This window comes from Manis javanica, chromosome 6, assembly GCF_040802235.1.
Source record: "Manis javanica isolate MJ-LG chromosome 6, MJ_LKY, whole genome shotgun sequence".
NCBI lineage: Eukaryota > Metazoa > Chordata > Mammalia > Pholidota > Manidae > Manis > Manis javanica.
Window position 1 is genome coordinate 94,634,827 of NC_133161.1, and position 22,324 is coordinate 94,657,150.

The 22,324-nt window shown below is 41.4% G+C and overlaps 1 protein-coding gene across 8 annotated transcripts in view; it reads left to right on the forward strand.

Moving 5' to 3' along the window:
• SUGCT (succinyl-CoA:glutarate-CoA transferase) overlaps positions 1-22,324 on the forward strand; it is a 777,770-nt gene that overhangs the window by 523,726 nt on the left and 231,720 nt on the right. The window lies entirely within an intron of this gene.

Sequence of the window (22,324 nt, forward strand, 5' to 3'; positions counted from 1 at the left end):
GTGACTTCTGGTGCAGTCTGCACAACATGTCCCATTTTGCCAGGGCCAGCTTGTGTTCCCCAGCGTGTTGTCCTGCCTGGTAATAACCCCAGTTTCACATAGTAGTTCTCCTTGTATGTCTGTCTTCCTGGCTACACTGTAACCTATGAGGACAGGACCCATCTACCTTGTGAACTACTATCTTCCGCAGTAGTACAGCACCTTGCGAAGAGTCCATGCTACTTAAACCTTGGCACAACAAGAAGGACTATAGAGCAAAGGCCACAGCATCTCCAAGCAGATGAGCCTCAGTCTGAATTCTAGTCCTGTCATTTACTTACCAGATATCTCACTCTAGTCAGTCAGACCAGGTACTCTGATTTTCACTTTCTTTGCCTGTGAAATGAGGGTAATCAGCTATGCTTTGTGAAGATGTTCTAAGAATTAAGCACAGTGTTCATAAACGAGGTCACTCAGTTTCTGGCTCTTAACAGGTGCTCGGTAAATGCATATTATTATTTGTAAATAATACCATTAAGGTCATCTCTCTCTCTGGTTCTTGTGTTATTGGTTCAAGAAAACCAGTGCAGGGAAGAACATATGAAGATTCAGCATTGCTGTGTTTGAATATGTATGTGGGAACATGTAAACCATCCTTCAGGTGCTCACTAGAAACTATTCATTTCTAAGGAATATAAAACAACGACACCTTCTTAATGAACCCGTCCTTCACACTGGTGGCAGCTCTCTTTTTCCCAGTAAGTCAGGGAACCAAGTAAGCTAAAACTAACCATGGGAAGTGAAATAAATATTTACACCTGGCTTCCATAAGCATGATATATGTTTATACTTTTAGTATGTCTTGATGTGTGTATCCTACCACCTCAAGATGTGAGCTTCCAGCAGCTGGTATTCATATCCCAGACATATTTTGTTTGCTCTTTGTTGTATCTAATGACTATCAGAGTCCACCAGTAAATATACTAGACTTAGTGTAGATACCTTCATGGCTAATTCAGCAGGCCTTTTTTTTTTTTTTTCCTTTAGCAGCATTCTTATCTAAAGTTTTGTGTTTGGGGTTGGCTGCTGTATCAGTAGACTCCAGCCATCCTTAGAGGCTATCTATAAAAGTGCAGGTGTTCAGCATTAACAAATAGTTCTTATTATATGGATTGACTTTTGGCAGCTAGTAACGATGTTTCCTGAGATTGAAAAATGATTTTCTACCTTAAACAGTGGTTTCACATTACTGGAATGGTGAATTAAAAAAAAAAACCACATAAAATTCCTCTCATCAAGTAATACTGAAACTGTTTTTTGTTAGTTGTATACATTTCATGATTTGTATATTTTATAGTAGAATGTAAGCCTTTCTTTTTAACTGTTGTGGTTAGCTTAGGTCCTTTGCCAAATGAAGCAGACGATGAAGAATTAGGAAGAATAATGGATCCTGGGGTTCTGTTCCTGGTAAAAGGGACCAGGGCCTGGCCCGATGCCAAAGGAAGGACCTGGGGCTGGAGATGTTTTCAAGGCTTTAAAAAATATTAGGGCATTTTTGTGCTCTACTATTGGGGACTTGGTTTTGTATCATCAGATATTAGCAGATCACTTTTTAGCCCTGTTCACAGGTGTGCAAATGCTCTCTGTGATGTCACTCTTACCTTTCCTGTACCTTAACCTGAAGGTCACAACTGTGCAGAATTTGAGGGCCTTGTCTAAAATTATTTATGGGATGCTGAAAAATCCTCTGTCTGTGGTCCCTCTGTTTCCTATATATGCACCTATTGATTATACAGGAGGATGAGCTACATGGCTTGGTATCTGTTAACTTCTAGGTCAAAAATACGGGACTAAAAAATTTAGCATATAGGGCAGAGATGTTTTCCTTTTGGAATATTGTAGGAAAAAATACAAAGATCTTTGCAGAGGGTCACCAAGCCTGCATCTAATATTGGAGCTCTTCATTGCCTGCTTGGGAGTTTGCTGAGGCAACGTTTAGCTATACAAGTAAATGGCAGGACGGTGCTGTTGGGTGGGGTGGCTTGGGGGACTGTAACTGAACTGATCTGAAGGAAGGCTGATTCTGTTAAATAAATAATTTCCCTCACTTTGGCAACACATCACTGACTTTTTGGAATCTTTACAAGGCAGGTAAGCCTTGATATTGAGGGAAACCAAACAAACCAATGTCAGTGATCTGAACTAAGCTCTAGTTTAGCAGACTTCGGTTACAGCCCACGGCAGAAGAATTCAGAACTATTCCGTGTGTGAAGGTTTCCCCGTTATCATCTTACCTTCTCTCTCCTTTGGGTCTTTGCAGCAGAGTGCCTTTCAGGTTTTTGTTCGACATATGAAAGGCTCAGTTTCAAAGGCTTGGGGTTTTGCATCCATGTCAATATCAGAGATTGAAATGTGAGGCGGGTACCTTGCTGCATACTTTCTTTAAACCTGAGCCAGTAATGCTGCAAAATGTTAGGGGAGGCTCTCTTTCATCTCACACTTTAAAGTGAAAGGTTTGTTGATGTGACCCAATTTCCAGTCTGCAGAGGTCACCCTGTAATGTAGCGCAATGATGATAAGCCCATCAATCCTGTTTGATGTTCAAATTTCCCTTTCCTTGGCTTTTACCACCACTTTGTTTTTTAACGTAAGTTTAGTAATAGTGATCTTCTGGCTTGCCAACATGTGATGATATGATTTCCCCTGACACACAGAGTGGCTTTTTAAAGCATGCATGTGCTTTGCAGGATTACATCCTGGATATAATTACATGAGGAATAATAGAAATAAGTATGTGCTTACGTACTTTTGATAATGTTCTTGGGAAAATCAAATGCAGAGGTACTAAACTCTGGTTCTTGGCTCTCCTGTGACCTCTGACAGCAGGGAAAGCTGTTCTGTATTTGTAAGTATTCAGCAATCAGTAAGATGTTGGTCAGTGGCCTCCGTGCAGTCTCTGTGTGATGTGGGTGTGGGGACATGAACTGAAGGTGGAAGGAAGGACGGGGTGGACAGAAACCAGCGTTAGGGAGAGGGATGGTGTGAGTAATGCCTGCAACATGCGCAGTCGCCCTTGGTAGAACATACATAACCTAAAGTCATTGTTTCTGCTCCCAGTCCCAAATGAAGAAGCAGGATCATGGATGAACTGGACCAAAGCCTGTTACTTGGAATACTGGAAGGTCCACATCAGTTGGGGATCAGGCCAGTGAAATACAGGCTGGAACATGGAAGAGAGCTGATACTTGGCCACTTACAATTTATGAAAACATATGCTTCAATGTTTTCATTTGATTTGATTCGACCAAATTCTGTCTTCAATAGTCAACTCAGTTTTATCCTTCTAGCTTAGAAACATTCATGTCACCACCCCTTTCTCAGAAGGCCAGGGTTATAGTGAGGCCAGGAGGTTGTGACAAACAGGTGCCGTCATCTTTGTTGACCGGTTGGTGTGGAGAGGAGAGACAGAAAGGCACCTTATTCAGATTGTACTGCTGGGGGTCCCTTGGAAGCTGCATTAGTTCATCCCTTTCCCTCTGACTGAGCCATCCTGGGAATGATTACTTACCCTTTTGTAAAGATGTGTTATCAGCAGCAATGACAGTAAAGGGTGTTCACAGCTCTCCTTGGTGATACTTTTCAGCGTGAATTCCCCGGGAAGGTACAGCCTCCTCTAAGACCTGTGGGCATTACTAGATGGAATGGATGGTAGCAGAAAAAGAGAGGAGGCCACCATTAATATATACCTTTTCCAAGTCAGTCAGAACTCTCTGTGCCGCTTTCCAGCCCTCATAGAGGGAAGGGTTGGCACAATGGACTCCCGCAGCCCTGTCTGCACTGCTTAGCTGCACACGCTGGGCAGACATGAAACTTCACTTAAGAGCCTTTGTTCAGCACAGTTCAACTACTTCAGAGGTTTAGACGCCCTAGTGTGAAGTCCTAGGATTCCTCTGAGTTACCTTTGGGCGGCTGCTGGGGAAGAGAAGGGGGTCCTCATGGGTCCAGCCTGGGCTTTCCACACCTCTTACCCTCTGCTCTTTTCAGCCGGAACAGTTCTGTTGTTTGTGTTTTTATATGAAGAATGAGTTCAACAACTAAAACAAACAAACAAAAAAATTGAAGACCACAGGACTTAAGATCTTTAGGCCTTCTTCTAGCTCACTGAAGAATTAGAATTGTTTCTGTGCATATCAAAATATACAATCTGACAGTATATCCAGTACAAGGCAAGGGGAATAATTTTCTTCCTTTTCCAGCATCTGTACTGAGGCCCATAAAATAGAAACATCTGTCCTTCTGGAAATACAGCGAAGGGAGGAAACTTTCTGCCTTCTTTCCAGCCCCCTCCCAAAGGAAAGGGGGACTTATCTGGTTGTCTCACTGGGGGAAAGTACTACTTTGTCTGGCTCAGTGCCTCTGGGCTGCTTTCTGGCAGCCCAGGTGCCCACAGGCAGGGCACGTTCTTTCCTCCTGTGCTTCTGTCTTGGGGAAAAACTGCAGCTTGGGGTGGGTGTGGGGGAGTAGGGCACCTCAGTGTGACCTCAGGTGCCAGCCACATTCTCTGACCCAGCTTTACTAGTACTATTACTAGTACTAAAGCCAATAGACTGATCCCTCTGGGACTCCTGAGGCCATTTCTCAGTCAGGTCTGAAACTGTTGGAGTGGGGAGACACGGAGGAAATTTCCTGGGAGAAACTCCAACAAACTCAGTCCTTATTCCCTGGCCATTAGTTGTTGATTTCCCCAGTATGGGGAACCCGCAATCTCCTGATCTCTTGACCCATATAATGTGCCTTCCATGTCTGGACTAAGTTGTTCTCTTGTATGTCTTCTCTCCTTCTTCATCTCTTAGTCTGGGCTGTGCCCGCAGCTGGCACACACGAATTGCTCACTCTCATTCCCACCGTCATTCCGGACTGTGCTCTTCTGTCCTGCCTCCTTGCCGTTCCTCACATTGCCTTTGCAGTTCAGTTTAATTCATAGCCCTGTGGATCTGGTTTCACACGGAAACAGGGAGTTCAGTCCCAGTTGACAAAAGCAGTCAACTCAGCCACAGTGTTTTGTGCTCAGATGTGACCCAAACTTCAATCTCAGGATCCCTTCCTCTGTTCCCTTATGGGCAGAGGTGGCAGCTAGTGGCAAGCTATCACGGAACTGTGCAGCCTGGCATGGAGTTTAGAGCCCCAGGAGGAAATCCTGTCATCCGTTTGCCCCTTTGTTTCTCTGTTGAACAGACCCCAGGTGGCGCTTGCTCGCGCAGCAGCTAGCCCTCCTTAGACAGGTGTATGGCGTCCCTCAGAGTCCCTTTGCGGCTCCATCCTCTTCCCTGCACTAGCTCCAGGGGAAGGCAGACCCTATGCCTTTCCTCACTGCTCTGCTGCTGTGTTTCTTTCTCAACTTTTCTTCAGGGCTTGTGGCATGATAAATTTAAAAATGCTTGTCCAGCCCTTTCCCTGTCCATGCCACTGCCCAGTGTCCCATTCCCATGGGCTCGTGAAATGTGCTCCTGCTAACTGAATCAGTAGAGGCAGGGTTTTTAGTTCATTGGAGAAGATGTGAGTCAGCGCTGCTCTGAGAAGCAGGCACTGCTGTTCTGCACTGTCACAGGCTGCGTCCTACTCCTCTCCATCTATTGCCAGCATTTATCTTCATGTACAGGGACACTGGACCACCGGTGGTTCCCACACAGGCTGCGGCTCAACTCTGTGCCTTCCCCCTTTGGGCTGCTTTTTCTAAAGTGCCCTCCCACCCTCGGGGAGCCACTGATCTAGAGGGTAAGTGAGAAGAACTCTAGGGCCTGGTGCTCTGGGTGTGGCCCTCTTCTCTCTCCTGGGTAGTGTAGTGTAGGAGGGCCAACTGTGTGCAAGGGGCCAGAGACCCATGTGGATACTAAAGACATGCCATCAGGGCCGCCATTCCTGTATAAGCCTCAGTTCACACCACGTGAACAAACACTTCTTCAGTGGACCCCAAAGACGGCTCTCTGTCCCACGATTTTTCCCACCCTCTCCTCCTTGAAACACTGTGATTTATCTTCCATGGAGAGACACTGACTTTCCCTAAGACTCATTTAAAATAGCACCTGATAGAGTACAGGCACATGGTCATAGTAGAGGACAGGCTGGATTCATATTAGAGGAGGCAGATGTTGGGTCTAGAAGCCTGGCCGGAAATATCTAGGTCATTTCAGTCTAGATGTCAGATGAGGTACCCAGCAGGACCCACGCATAGGCCTCAGTCTACTCCTGGGCATGTACCTCAGTGAGAAGGAGCAGGTTGCCCTCACCCAGCCAAACTGGGGGGTCAGGCCAGGGCTCCAGTCAAAGTGGGAACTGCCTCACAAGGTCTGGGCAGCGCTGACTCGGGGCAGCTTCCATACTGTCATCTTGAGCTCAGACCCCATGTATCAGTTCCAGATATGAACAGCCAACTGCCTCCTGCCTAGGATCCCCTTTGGATCCTAGATGTCCAGGCATTTCAAATACCTTGGATTTGGAAAACAAAACTCTCATTCCCATTTTCAACTCCATTGGCACCAGTGCTCCAACAAGATTTTGTCCTTGTCTAGCCTGGGCCCAACCAATGGCCCTACCACCTAGCCATTTGCTCAGAGAGAACCCTGGTGTGACCCTTGGTCCCCGCCTTTTCCTCATACACAGCATAGCAGCAACTGCCATCATTTCTTTTCCAGTGAAAAATTCAAATGCCTCCAGTTCCCTGCCTCTGCACTGATTCCAGGCCCTAGTACACTTCAGCCCAGAACTCTTCACAGCTTCCTGACTAGTCTCCCCATTTCTAGTCCTTTCTATCTTCTACCTGTTTTCCAGAAAGCAATCAATCATAAAAAGTATAATTTGAATAATTATTCCTTTGCTTAAAACCTAACAATGCCTTCTCAATGCAGTTAAAACAGAATCCAAATTTATTTCTTACTGTGTCCCGTGAGACTGAGCTTTGCAGGGGTCTGGCCTGTGTTTAGCTAGCTGGTGCCTTGTTCACCCTCCCCGCACCCCTACACCACTACCTTTCCTGTTTCTCTCCAGCTTTGCACCCTGTGATTTCCTTTATGCTGCTTAGCACAATGTATAATTCTCTGTTTAGTGCTTTGGTTCACCTGTCTCCGGAGGGCAGGTGCTATTTTGTTCAGCATCTAGTACAGGGCCTTGTATTCAAAAAGTATTTGTTACATGACTGAATCATTAACCTAGTGTGGGTTGGGATGAGAAGATGGTGATGCTGACTCAGCCAACGGGCATACCCGCCAGCAGAGTTAGTGCAGTGGGTAAATCCCAGACAGCTCTGTCCTTGAGGATAGTGCTCTGAATACAATGCTCAAGGTTCAGCTGGCTGGGCTGGGCTGGCCTAGGGGCACCTGAATGTCACAGGTCTTGACAGGGCAACATAGGAACAGATACAGACTATCAATATTGGGGCCCTCAACATCTTCTTTGGCCTGTTTTACTGGGGCTGGATGATAACTGAAAGTCTGTAATATGAAATTGTGACAAGATAAAGTAGTATATACTAGTAGTATAGTGGGAATTATAGGAATTTCATACACTGCCATTTTGTTGAGAATATAAACAGAAACCTTGCTGAAACAATGTTCTAAGGAAACCCTGTTATGTTTCGAGCTTACAGATTTGGACACTGCAGTACATAGAGGTAGGTCATTTGCTGTATGTTGTTCATGCATCTGGAAAGTAGCAAGCAGATCCTGACTTGAAACCCAGGTTATTGGTGTGTGATCTTAATTAATATGTTACATGTAAACTATCTCACATCCGTACATTCCTCGAGCTTTATTAAATTCCTTCGAAAAGCACACAGTCATATCCACAACTATCAGAAGGTAGGTATAAAAAATGTGCTTTACCTTAATTGTTATAAAACCAAGTCTAAAAAAATCATTCTAAGTGTAAGAAAACATCGAAGGTACAGTAAATTATGAAGATGAAAATCACCTGTAATCTTACCTAGTTCTACCAACAAATGCTAACTACTATTAATTTAGTGTCTTTCTTCTAAGATTTTTTTCTATGTATATTTGTGTATAGATTTGAGGTCATTATATCTTTTTTACCTATTTATCTATGTATATTTTAATATTCTTACTTTATACCGTGTCGTTAACATTTTCTCATGTATTCATTGTCTTCCACAATGTAGGTTTTATATTTGATTGTTACATATATGAAAATTTGCTTCCTTCTTGTCACATATTTAAATTGTTTCTGATTATTTTAATGTGTCTTCTTATAAACAGCACATAGCTGTTACAAGTTGTGCCCCTCAAAAGATATGTTGAAGCCCTAAGCCCCCTGTGAATGTGGCCTCATTTGGAAATAGGGTTTTTGCAGATAAAATTGAGTTCAGATGAAGTCGTGCTAGATTAGGGTTGTCCCTAAATCCAATGACTGGTGTCCTTGTAAGGGGAGAGAGAGAGTTAGAAACTGAGTCACACACACACAGGGAAGTGGCCACATGAAGGTGGAAGCAGTAATTGGCGTGATGATGCAGCTGTAAGACAAGGAATGCTGAGGATTGTAGGCCATTACGAGAAGCTGGGAAGAGGCAGGGAAGGATTCTTCCAGAGAGGCTTCAGAGGGAACATAGTCCTGCTGACTAGTAGATGCTGATGCCTTGTTAGCCTCTAGAATGGGGAGAGAATAATTTTCTATTGTTTTAAGCCAGCCAGTTTGTGGCAATGTGTTGCAGCAGCCCTAGGAAACTAATAGAATAGTAATATTCTATTATTTGACCAAATCTGTAAAACAATTTTCCTTAAAAAGTGGGAGGGCTTAATCTATTTTCATTTGTTCCTATCCTTAATAGAACTAGTCTAACATCTTTGACTTAATTGATGTTTTTTACATGCTTCCTTATGTTACTTTTTTTTTTTGGTCTTTTTATTTGCTTATATCTTCTTCTGAGTTTTGAAGTGGCTATATTTTATTACCTTTACATTTTTTAAAACTATTCTTTGGCCTATATTTTTCTAATTGTCAGAATTAAGATAGAAATAGCAGTGTTTGAGGTGCCTGTGCTTGAGATTAGGAGTTGAGCAAATTTACTTTTCCCCTCTTTTCTACTTTCAGCTCTTAAACTGTAATGATTATACCTCACATTTACTGAGTAGATGCCATGCTACTGTGCTAATGTTTACATATAATAGCATATCCCTGCTTTACAGATGAGCAGACAGAAGCATTGAAAGATGGTGGAACTTATCCAAGGTTACTCTAGTTTCTGCCACTGTACTGTCAGGCCTTCTGAGTAAATTCTGGGCCTTTAGACCTACTTAATATTAGATTATGATGTTCAACATTAATCGTATCTTCTATTTTAAGTTTTTTTGGATACTTTGAGTATTAAAGATAGATTGATTGATTAGCTGATTTTCAAGTCTGTGTAGTCCATGGTCAGAGACTTGATGGGATTTAGCACCTGCATCCAGTGCTTGCTCAGATCACAAGTGACTCCTACCTCAAGACCAAGACTAATTTTCAGTTTTGAAAATTAGACCATGTGGTTGAGATTTCAGAACATCACATGATCCAGAAAGCAGTCAAAGAATGACCTTCTATCCCTTTGTTCTGTACTCAGTATGAACATGTTGGTTTTCTGTTCCTGCATAACAAATTATCCCAACACTTAGTGGCTTTAAACAACAAACATTACTTACCTCAAAGTTTTAGTGTCAGCCATCTGGGCATGGTTTAACTGGGTGCTTCTGGCTCAAGGTCTTTCACAAGACCTCCGTCAGCATGCTTGCCAGGGCTGTGTTCCCATCTGAAGGCTCAAATAGGAAGGTGGATTTGCTGGCAGCATTCATTTCCTTAAAAGCTGTTGGACTGAGAACCCCCATTCCTCACAGGCTCTTGGCTGGGGGCCCCTCTCAGTTCTTTGCCATGTGGGCCTCTCAGCTGGACAGTTACAGCGTGGCAGCGGGAGTCCTCAGTGCAAAGGGAGGATGAGAAGGCCCGAAAGGAAGCCACAGTCTTTGTATAATCTGCTCTTGGAAGTAACACTGTTACCTCTGTCTCATTCGTTTGCTAGAAGGGGGGAATTAAATTCCATCCACTCTCAAGGAGAGGGGATTCTGCAAGAGCTTGGCTGCAAGGAGGCCTGCCACATCATGTCTTAGCTCTCTGCTCACATGATAACATTTTTAAGTCATCCTTCTGAGCAGAATTGAATCACCTGGGCTCTTTTAGAGGAGGCTGACATTGAGGGTTTGGACTGCTGCTGGGCATATGCTTCTGGAAGAGATTTTCTCCCTCCTCTTAGAATCTGTTTTAGGCAGAAATGATTAGCAGTAATCTCATGGACATGTTTTAACCAAATGTAAGCAAAAAAATTAGGTGTTCTTCCATTGTCATTTTGTATATAATGTTGGATATTGCTCAGTGTGATCAAAATTTGTTGCTTGGTATTCCTGAACTGGAAAGTTTTTTATTTTTTTACTGAATTTTGTACTTTAAAAACGTAATCAGGATCTGCCTAAGGCCTGCATCTTTCATTGGTTTTCCTGTGAACTATAAGCCATCAACCATTGTAATCTGCTTACAGGCCTTTCTTCATCTCAAGGAAACTTCCTTTTATATCTCTGATTCATGCTAGTTTTCCTTCATTTCACTCTTTAATTCAGAAACACCTTTTGGCCCCAACGTGGCTTTATGTTTTGGTCATCTGTAACTCTCATTGCCATCGTGCTCAGGTTTTTTCTTTGTTCTAAGAAAACGCCTACCACCCTGTGATTGATTCGAGTTTTTGTATTATTGATTCTGCTTTACCTTCAAAGCCAATTTTAAAGATTTTTAATTCTCATAATTTGATTTTAGTGTCCTTGTTATTCATTTTTAATTTTATCATCACCCTTTTCATTTCATCCTTTTATTTTCTCATGTCAGCTGGTCGATTCCGTAAGATAATTTGTTCCTGTTCATAGTTGGCTTGTCTTCTTGTCCTTCTGTGAGGAAACCAACCATTTTCTTGAAATTCTTCTCAGTCCTTAAATAGATAACATTATGAAGTGTTTCATTCTTTCCTATCTTCTGAATGCTGTTTTTCTCTTTTTCTGCAAATTTTTTTCTTCCTCTTCATTTCTTTGTATTCATCTTCAAATAAAAATCCAGATTCAGTATTTTTCAAAAGTAAGACAACTAGATTGTCTTTTGTATACCTTGAGACTGAATTGTTTCTTATTTGTACATGTGAAGAGATGGTTTATATATTTGTCTCTCATTTCTTATCAGGCTTAAATTATAGTATGTCTGTTCTTTAGACATAGGAACTGTGTTCCTCCCCATCTTGTTTCCCTAGTTTGATGAAATGATTAAATATATTTCTCCTCCCATATTTACCACCTCCTGGTTTTCAGTCTCTGGCTGCAAATAGAATATTGGAGAGATATTAGGGAGATAGGTGTATCTCAGGCCAGCTCTATATATCTTCTAGTTATTGGCCGTTTACCTAGACCCAAACATTGTCTGTTGATACTGGTTTTAGGTATGTTTTAGTTTCTCTGTGTCTTTATGAATATTTTAAGAAGAAGTTGGGAGAATTGCACTAGTGGCTGCTACCAAAAATTGTTTTGAAAGAAAAATCTGTATTGATAATATAATACTTGATCTCTTCAATCTGCCTGAAGATCTTTGTAAAAGGTACAGATTATGCTACCCCCTTCTCACAGGCCCCCTGAATATCTTTCCTATCCAAACTCTTCAAAATCTTGTGCCTGCCTAAATCTCCAGCTTAATCCCTCACATTGTATCCCAACCTCTGTGCTCTGACCACTGGTATTGCCTCTGCATATTATATCCTGTCCTCCTAGTCTGTCTTGAAAATGACTTGTTTAAGACTTCAACTTCATTTCCATGAGGAAGAGACTCAGTAATTTCATTTTTGTCCTTTTATCAGGCTCCATGCACAAGTTGGTCTCAGTACCTTCATCTCATCACTTTTACTTGCCTGTAGCTTGGCAGAGGAGATTTTTCATTTACCTCTCTATCCCCAGAACCTGATACTGTGCCTGGTACATACCAAATGCATTAAAAATGATGGCTCATTCAAAGAAAACTTGGATGTATAAGTACATTTCTTCTTGCTCCTAGTAAAACAAGAAGTGGTAAATATGGGGGCTTGTTCCTGTCTTTAGTTTCCCTTACCTCTTGAGGATTTACAATCCTGTTCTTGAGGTTTCATTATTGTTGTTGACTAAAATTAAAACTTGCTATGCTTTAAAAAAACACATAAGCTTCACTGTGACTTTATTGTCCGTTATCTCCACTCTGTGACAGTTGGGTCCATCAACCCTCCTCTTGGAAGCAAGGTTTGGGATGGTAGGTGACTCTTGAATGAACAGTCCCCGAGTGTATTTAAAAAGCTACAGTCAATCACCCCATCTCCTTTTCCCTCCCTTTCAGTTCACACTTCACTCCCTTTCGGGATTGTTAATGGTTTAAACAACCAGAATAATCTGGGAATCATCTGGTCATCTGCATGGAGTCCTAATATTGGCTCAGACAGGCTGTGAATCCATGAGGATGCCATTTACCCCTTTGGGGTCTCACCTTTAACCTCTGAAAAGCAGGTTGACCTGGTTCACTGGGTTGTTTCACATGAAATCCATTTATTAACTAGCAGAAAAGTAGTGCTGTTTTTCTCTTCCTGAACGCTAAAATTAGTTTCTGTGGAAATGATTTAGCTGTCACTAACAGTATTACAACAGCATTACAGGCTCCTGTGTCACTGTAGCAAGTACACATCAGCTGTTAAGAAACAAAGATCTCACTTTCCTACTGGAGACATATGGTTAAAACCACAACAACAACAATCACAAAAAGTACCAAAAGGATATTTTGCACACGCACAAGAAATTCAAGATAGTAAGTTTTAAGTGATGCACCACCAACTTTTCTTGGAGTATCAATATCTCATTGACACTGAATACCGCTGATCTGATTTTTGAAAATCTGATGTTAAATTAAGATACCAGTTACTTTAGCAACAAGGAGATGGATAGAGTACGTTTGGGAGTGCGAAGCAGTCTTTTGCTGTTGTCACTTATGAGAATGAAAACTCTTCTAAGAGTTTGGGCAAAAAAAAAAAAAAAATCATTTCTAATTGCAGTGCAACCCACAAGCTTCACATCCTATAACGAGAAAGCTCCTTGTTAGCTGCCAAAATCTGCCACCCAATCTGTCTGGTAGTTGATTTCGTTATTACATTTTGATGTGCCCTTGACAGGCTTTAGCACACAAAACTCCACACCTCCTCCGGAGCCCCTCCAGTACCAGAAAGATCATGGAGGGATGAAAAGGCCTGCGCTGAGCTTTTTATTGTTCACATAGCTGGAATGTTTATAAACAGAAGAGAGTGTAAGGAGAGCGAATGCCCAACCACATCAAGTGGCCCCCTTGTCTTGCATGTCATTTAACGATCGACTTTATCTCATCCTGAGCTTTGTGTTTCACACACACCAAGACCCAAACTAAGTGCCTGAAAACTGTCCTGAGGGCTTAAAAATGTGGACAAACAACTCCTTTTTCTTTTGATAATTCTGATGCATTGTTCCACCACTGTGGGTATGTAGCATCTGGTGTTTTTGAATCATCTTTACATGTCACCCTGATCTCCATGGTCCCGGCAAAAGCCCTAGACCTCCCTCAGGCCCTTACCCGTCCTTAAAGATGGACTGCTGCTCCCCCTCTTGAGCGGGGAAGAGAGAAAGGATTCAGTATTGCTATTAATTTCATGAAATGTATTACAAACCTCAGAAAAACTTAATAAGGGAAAGGCAGTAAAAACAACCAATGCCCTGGTGCTTTGCAAATATAATTATCTCTTCCCTCCCTCTCCTTCCCTTTCACTGGTGTTCTTGTGACATAAATGTTGGCTGAGCTTCCTTTGGAAGGTCATGATCTACTCCTGGGGAGTGAAATGTGGCTTTGAATTCTCTCCTCACTTTGGGAAAAATACTAGTTTGCAAACTTGTCCATTGATAACCCTGAATGCTGGAAAGTGTTTGCTATCAAGAGAGTGACACACTTGGGCCCGTGATGTGCTCCACCCCCAGGGCCTGGGATTGTCCTGATTTTCATGAATTGAGACAATTATCATGTGCTACTATTGACTGTTTTATGGTAGGGCTGGTGGGTGTGGGGGGACAGTGGTGAAATCGTAAAGGCACAATTTGCTACGATCATAAAAATACATGTCAGGAAATATAGTTTGTGAAATCCCCTGACCACAGTGATAAACTTTTCTGAGCTAGCCAAAAGAGAGTACTTTCAAATCCATGTATATGTTTAATTTTTTGTATTCTCTTGTGCTGAGCAACTAGTTTAGGTTGTAAGGTACATATATTTCCTATCTCATTATAATTGCCGAAAATATATTACTCGTAGAAAAATAAGTTAACAAAGAACAGAGGGAAGAGAGAAAGGGAGAGCCACGAGTTAATATTTGTGGAATGCTCTCTGCAGCCACACAGTCTCTTGTTAGGTGGTTTACATATGCTGTGTAATTTAATAGAATAATCAGAACACAGATCTCTTCAAGATAAGAATTATTCCCATTTCCCAGATACGGCACAGATAAGGAAAGATTAAGTAACATTCCCTAAGTCACACAGCTGGTAAATGAAAATCTCCATCAGTCTGATGCCAAAACCATGTTTCTTTCCCTAGCATCTTTTCTTTTTTAAAAAGACGGGATGTCTGAACACCTGGCCATGACCCCAACACACAGAAACTCCCAGGCAAAATGTGCACCTCAAAGGGACAGTTGAAGAGTTGCCTTCGTGGATCAGTAACTAAGAGAAACTACTTATGAATATAAAACTAATGGTTCCGGCTGGACGAGGAAGCAAATGCATCCACTAGCTAGACATGGCCTGTTCGAGTTTGAGATTAGCTGGAATTCCTAGGTTCCTTTTCTCGTTTCAAAAATGTAATTAAACCAACTGTCCTAAGAAAACTCTTCCTTCTGTTCCCCGTATAACCAATTCCAGATGTGAAACTACTACTTCCCCAAATAATTGGTTAGTGCTTTACTTTGACTGGTGTGACCTTGCTTAAAACCTCCTCCTCTCTCAAACTCATTCAGATGCTCATTTCCAGACTGAAGCCAAACTGGGACCCTAAGGTGAGGAATGGCTGCAAAGTGAAAATTCCAATTTAACTGACACACTGCTCTCGAGACACTAGAGCTTGGAGGGAAGGAAGGAGTGGTGATGTCTCAAGGACTACAGATCCACCCCTGCTCTGCTGCACTCCTCTGGCTCAGCCCCTCTTCCAGGCGGCCCTCACCCAGGGCCCTCTTGGCTCACAGTCATTTTGCTGCAGTTAACATTCAGTTCACACATCATTAGGTGAAGCCCCGGTTACAGAGACACACTGCTCTTGTCATAGCAGAAGTATGCTGCGTGCACCTGCAGACTGAAGGTTTTGTTGAGGGAATAGACTAAAATGAATGAAAAGATTGAAACCATTTACTTTTTTTGTGACTCCACCTGCTGTGGTATATTTTTGTTGGACGGAAAAGCTAGAGGTGTGTTTATAGCTTTAGGGAAAAGATACATTAGGGGTTACATGGTTTTAAGGCTATTTTTTTCTTTAAAGCTATAAATCAAATTTCCATGAAAGCAGTTACATGTATATAACTTATAGATTTTGTGTATGTGTATAGGTATGTATAATACTTTATTTTGCCTTCGGTGAGTCAGGAAGAAGTAATTTCCTTTCTTTTTGTCAGCCCAGGACTAATCTGCTCATGGAGCGGTGTGTCAGCACCACACCTGTGCTGTATTTGACTTTGACCGCAAGGTCAAAATAAAAACTAGCTCACCATCCTTATAAACTTAGTTACCAGGTTCTGCTGTGTCTTCCTTAAGAGAGCGTATTCTGTTATCAAGCATTCAGTTAGACCCTGCTACCTTTAGTTAGTAATCTCATGAAGTAGATTTCATAACCCCTATTTTCAACATGAAGTGCCTAAGGTCAAAGAGGATAAGTGACTTGGGACATTTTCATAGCTCCTAAGTGATAGAGTTGAGACTGGACACTCACTCTGTCTAGAGACTCCAAATCCAGTATGTGCGGCGCAATAGCACCTCTATTAACAACTCTAAAACCCTAAATAATAAACACTTCGTCTCTCCAGTAATACGTGTCAAGTCTTCAGTTGACCCATCCATTTCTGTCTATGATTCTCAGTGTTCCTACTATATGGCATGTCTTTTATTAACCTCTGAATATATACAAGTCAGAATGACTGTATTAAGTATAGTCTCTATATTGAGAACTCTCACCTGACTGAGATAGAAACAAGAAGTGGTCTTGATTTTTACCAATTATGGTTTTCAATTCTGTTGTGTGGAACCCCTCCTCCATTTTCCCCCCTTTTAATATTGCATTAAAATTATGACTCCATAAATTTCCAATTATTTTAATATTAGAACAAATATTAGTCTAATCCTTTACTCAGTTTAAAGCCCTCTCTTTCAGACCAAGGCTAGACTTCTCCTTTCAAGTGGAGGGGTGTATAGCCTGGCTCTGATTTACCATCCTTCCATTCTCTTCAAGACTTAAATCCTTATCTGTTGGGGTCAGGAGGCCGAATAGCAAAGTCAGATTTCTTCCTTGGAGGTATAATTGGCAAGTAAAATTGTAATATGTTAAAGAGTACAATGTATGATTTGATATAGGGATATGTTGTGAAAGGATACCCACCATGAGTTAATCAGCATGTCCATCACCCCACATATTTTCCTTTTTCTCACTTTGCTTTGGTGAGGCGTACCACCACTCTGTCCCACTGCTTAGATATAGAATATACTGTATGCTCATGCAGCCACCAACTGGCCTTTGGCTTCTTCTCTGTCTTCTCCTTATATAGGCTATGGAGAGGGGGTGTGGGGTTATGACTGGTGGGTTGTAGGGCCTCTACATCCTAGTACTTTTTGGAGAAGGTCTCCGGCTTCACTCATGAGACACATGATAGATGTGTATTGGTTTAAGTATTAGTACCTGTGGTAATAAACAAACCCTGAAATTTTAGTGGTTTATTCCACATAAGCTTATATTTTTCTCACATAAAGCTTCCTACCAGGAGAGTTGCCCTGTATAGTCATTCAGGCTGAGAGAGGCTTTGCCATATTCAGTATGAGGCCTGCAGTGTTGCACTGCCCCTCACATTGAGCAAGTCAGAGGGATACGGCAGAAAGCATGGGAAGTATTTGTGGGCCGGGCCTGAAGTGGCCTGTTCACTCCTATCCACAATTCATTGGCCAGAATTTAATCACACCCAATCCATGCCTCCACCTAATTTCAGAGGGTGAAGGCAGGGGAGCTGCCTGTGAAATGTAGTCCCTGCTTGGGAAGCTGCTTCTCATTGTGCCCTACACAAGGAGACTCTGAAGCTTTGGTAGACAGCTAGTCGTCACTGCCATAGGGTGGCATTCACAAATGTAATGCAGCACCCGTGTGAAGGTGACACACACGAGACGAGGATGGCCAGACGCCCTTGGAGCGAGCCCCTCCCTGCAGAGTAGACCATGTTCTCTGGGCTCTCATGCCTAGCAGCCACAAGGCCTCCCCAAGCTTGCAGGTCACTGCACAAAGACAAAACCATTCCATCAGTGCCCCCATCCTATCACCTGCAGAGCTCCCACATTCCTCTTCTTCTGGTTGGTAACCATTCATAGCCCTCTTGCTACCTTCTGTGCCCTCACTGTCCGAACCTCCCCATCCTGATCTCTCTCTGTCAACTTCCCAGCTGCCTCAACCTTCTTCTGGAAAGTTCCCTCCACTTGCTCTCCCTGTAACCCAACCTGGCTTTCTCCTGAGAACACTGCCCCTCCTCCAGTCCACTCAAATGGTAGCTGTTTTCTTCCTACTCCACTTATCTCAGGTCTAGAAGGCTGGTAGGTATCACTTTCTCTATTTTCTGCTTCTAAATTGTCTTTTTTTCTCCTATATGTGACATGCCTGTCATCAGATGTTATTATCCTTAACCCTTCCTCTTGGCTTCTGTTGGTCTCCTGGCCTCCCTTATCTACTGACAATGTTAGCATGTGAGTCATTGTTTCACTCTTGACCAGTTTTCCTTTCATTCTTTGCCATTTCTGCATCTAAGCAGATATTAAAATAACACCCAGGTTCCTTGGTTCTCTGATCCCTGGCTTCGATGATCTTCTCTATCGCCGCCATGTAGCCACTCACTCAGGCGGTCATTCCTTAGGTGTAGTCACTGGTAGTTTGCCACCCTTGAAAACTTGGTTCAATGAGAAAGGCCCAGAATGACCATCACCTCCTGTGTTTCCGGGTCACTTACTCTGGTTCTACCTCTTCGGAGAACTCTCCCACTCATCTTTAACTCTCTCTCTTCAACTATTCATCATTCTCCTGAGGCCCCCGCACCCCAGGCCTGCTGGCCTGGATTTCACTGTGACCTTTCTTGCAATCTCATGTTCTTTGCTCCTCTGTCCTTTATTGTACTCAACTGACGAAACCCCAAGTCTGATGAAATCCAACTATCTCCATATGTCATACCTGGGTCTGTGCAGCTGAGCACGGCTAGTGAAAAAACTTACAACTTTACTGACTAGACTCACTTCAAATTTATGACCACAAATCTCAAATGGGCAGTAGTCTTGGTTTCCATATATAGAAAAGAGGAAGATTTTAGTACTTTCAGTGACATTAATAAAGATTTCAGCATAATGTCCAAATAATGGCAAAACATTGTGCTAGTGTACCTCCACATTGCAGTAAAGAATCCTGTCTTCATTCATGAAGAGAAATAAAAAACTGTCCATATTACTTTTTTCTTTAATTTTTAATTAAGGGTCATTTTTTTCTTTAAAACATAAAATTTTTTTCTTTCCCTGCTTAATACAATCATAATATATTTAAAAATTTGGAAAATTTATGAAAAAAAGAAAGTTATGTACAAGTATTACTCACTTTGAAAGCCATCAAGAGAAAATTATTTATGACTTTTTAGTGTAATATATATATGTGTATTTGGTGGCTTAAAATTCCACCCTACCCACCAGTCTCTCTTGGAGGTCCTTGGGGGCAGTGTGGTCTCATACATGTGTTCATAAATTAATCTACACCATAGCCATGACCAGGAACTCATTTCTAGCACTCTGCCCACCAGCTGATTATTCCTCAGGTAGTTTCAAGGCCATTTATCATGGAATAAGAGGGCTTCAATTCCACCCAGTCTTGTGCATAGGAAACATATCAAGTAAGACCTGGCTATTCAAAGTGTGATCCATGGACCAGCAGTATCAGCATGACATGGAGGTTTGTTAGAAATGCAGATTATCAGTCTCTATCTGTTTTGGGTTGAATTGTGTCCTATCAAAATTCATATTTGAAGTCTTAACACCCAGTCCCTCAGAATATTACTTTGTTTGAAAGAAAGGTTTTCACAGACGTAATCAGGTTAAAATGAGGTCATTAGGGTAGGCCCTAATCTAATATGACTGGTGTCCTTATAAAAAGGGGAAATTTGGACACAGAAAGACATGCATAGAGGGAAAATGCCATCTATAAACCTGAAACAGATTCTTCTCTCACAGCCGTCAGATGGAACCAGCTCTGCCAACACCTTGATTTTAAACTTTTAGACTCCAGAATTTCAAATAAACCTCTTATGTTTAAACCACCCAACTTGTTGTTACAGTAGCCCTAGCAAACTGATATGCACTATAGAGCTGTGTATCAGAATCTGCATTTTAGCACAATCATCAAGTGATTTTTTATGCACATTAAAGTTTGGAAACATGGAGTTAGACTGCTTTAGGGGTGAGTAAGGAAAAACTAATGTAAATAGTCACCAACAATAAGGAGGATTGGTTGAGGTAGTCAGAACCCTGGAGTCACATTAGAATCACCTGGGGAGCTTTTAAAGAATATAAATGCTGGGGGCCCAACTGAAAACACTTAAATAAGACTCTCTGGGATGGGTCTCCGGTATTAGTATCTTCCAGATGAATCTAAAGGCAGGGATGAGAACTACTGATTTATTGACGTAAGCAACTGAAAAGCCCTGCGGAGTGTGGATTCTGTGTGTGGTGAGTCAGGGCTTTGACTTTGGTTCTCTATTCTCCATATGTTTGTTTTGACCTCTGATGACTTCCTTTAAGGTCACAGAGATTCTGACTGTAGCAGTCATGGCTGCATGCTTCCTTGGTTACCTCTAGAGAGAGGGAGGGTGCTTTGCTTCAGCGTGATTGGGCCTGTTTATGATTGCTTGTCTCTGAACTATAGCTAAGGCAGGGATCACTAGGTGCTTAAAGGTTTGGGCCTGGTTTAGGTGCCCATTCCCAAATTAATAACAATGAAAATGGCAGACAGGCAACTCTGAATGGCTTAGACGAAAGGAGACTAACCTCTGAAGCGAAAGCCTTCCAAACCACTAGGCTTTTACAAAGTGGGGGAGGATTATATGAAATCTCTTGGTTTTAATTCAATCCATTTTAATGTTCCATGTTGCAATAAATAAATATATATACAGCAAATAGGGAGGAAGAAAGGAAGGAGGGAAGGAAGGAAGGAAGGAGGTTCTGCTGAAGCAGAGTTAAATAAAGCCAGCTAAAACAGAAGGTTTAAATAAGATCCAGAGTCTCATAACATAATACTCAAATTCTGTGGGTTTCAGTCATTCATCATATCAAGAACTAGGACTATCACAAATTTAATGAAAAACGACAATCAGATGCCAAAATGGAGATGACAGAAATGCTAGAATTATCTGACAGATATTTTAAAGCAGCCATAATTAAAATGCTCCAGCTAGCAATTATGAATATGCTTGAAACAAATGAAAAAAATAGGAAGTCTAAGCAAAGAAATAGAAGATATAAAAAAGAATGAAGTGGACATTTTGGAACTGAAAAATACAATTATAAAAACAATCAAACAAACAAGGAAACAAACCCAAACTCAGTGGATAGATCCAACAGAGGAAAGAATCTGTAACTTTTAAGATAGAACAATAGAAATTACCTCCTATAAACAACAAAGAGAAAGTAGACTGTGAAAAAATGAACAGCGCCTCAGGCACCTATGAGACCAACCACTCCTGTTATTGGCATCCTGGAAGGACAGAATAAAAAGGGTGTGGCTGAAGTATTGGAAGAAATCATGATTAAAAACTCTCCAAATTTGGCAAGAGACATAAATGTAGATATTCAAGAAGCTGAGCAAATCTTGTAAACAATGCCAAGAAATCCATGCCAAAACACATCGCAATTCTGAAAACTTAAAAGAGAGAAAAAAACTTGAAAGCAACCAGAGAGAAATGACACCTTCCCTACAGAGGGAAACAATTCAAATACCAGCAGGGTTCTCACAGATATCGTGGAAGCCAAGAAAGAAGTGGCACAGTATTACTCAAGTGCTGAAAGAAATGAATTGTCAGCCCAGAACCTTAGAAACAGCAAAAATTCCATTCAGGATTGAAGAGAAAATGAAGACATTCTCAGATGAAAGAAAACTAAGAGAATTTGTTGCTAGCAGGTCTACCCTAGAAAAATGGCTGGAGGAAACTCTACATAGAAAGAAAAGGATAAAAGAAGGAATCTTGGAACATAAGGACAGAAGAAAGAGCATGGTGAGTAAAAATATGGGTGAATACAATAGACTTTTCTTCTAAACTATGTTTGAAGGTTGAAACAAAATTTTAGACATTGTCTGATGTAGTTCTAATGTACTTAGAGACACTATTTAAGGCAATCATAGACAAAGGAGGATAAAGAGATGTAAAGAGGGGTAAGGTCTCTGTACTTCATTTAAACTGGTAAAATGACATCAGTAGGCAATTGTGAAAAATGTGTATATAATATAAATATCTAGAGCAACCACTTAAAAGACTACACAAAGAGATACAGTTAAAAAACACTATACCTAAACCACAATAGAATTTTTAAAAGTCTTCAAGTAACCACAGAAGGCAGTGGGGGATAAAAGAGAGAAACAGAAGACACAAAGTGGCAGACTTAAGCCCTAAAATATAAAAAGCTATGTTACAGATAAATAGTTTAAGTACATCAATTAAGAGATAAAGATGAACAGAGTAGATTAAAAAACATGACCTATTTATATGCTATCTACAAGAAATTCATTTCAAATATAATGAAATTGGTAGGCTGAAAAAAAGGGATGGAAAAGTAAAGATCTGGAAAAAATTAATCAACAGAAATCAGATTGACTATATTAATATTGGATGAAGTAGACTTCAGAGCAGAGCTAATTACCAGGACACAGGTGTATTTGATATGATGACAGAAGGGCAAATACCAAGGAAAGATAGGAAATTCTAAAT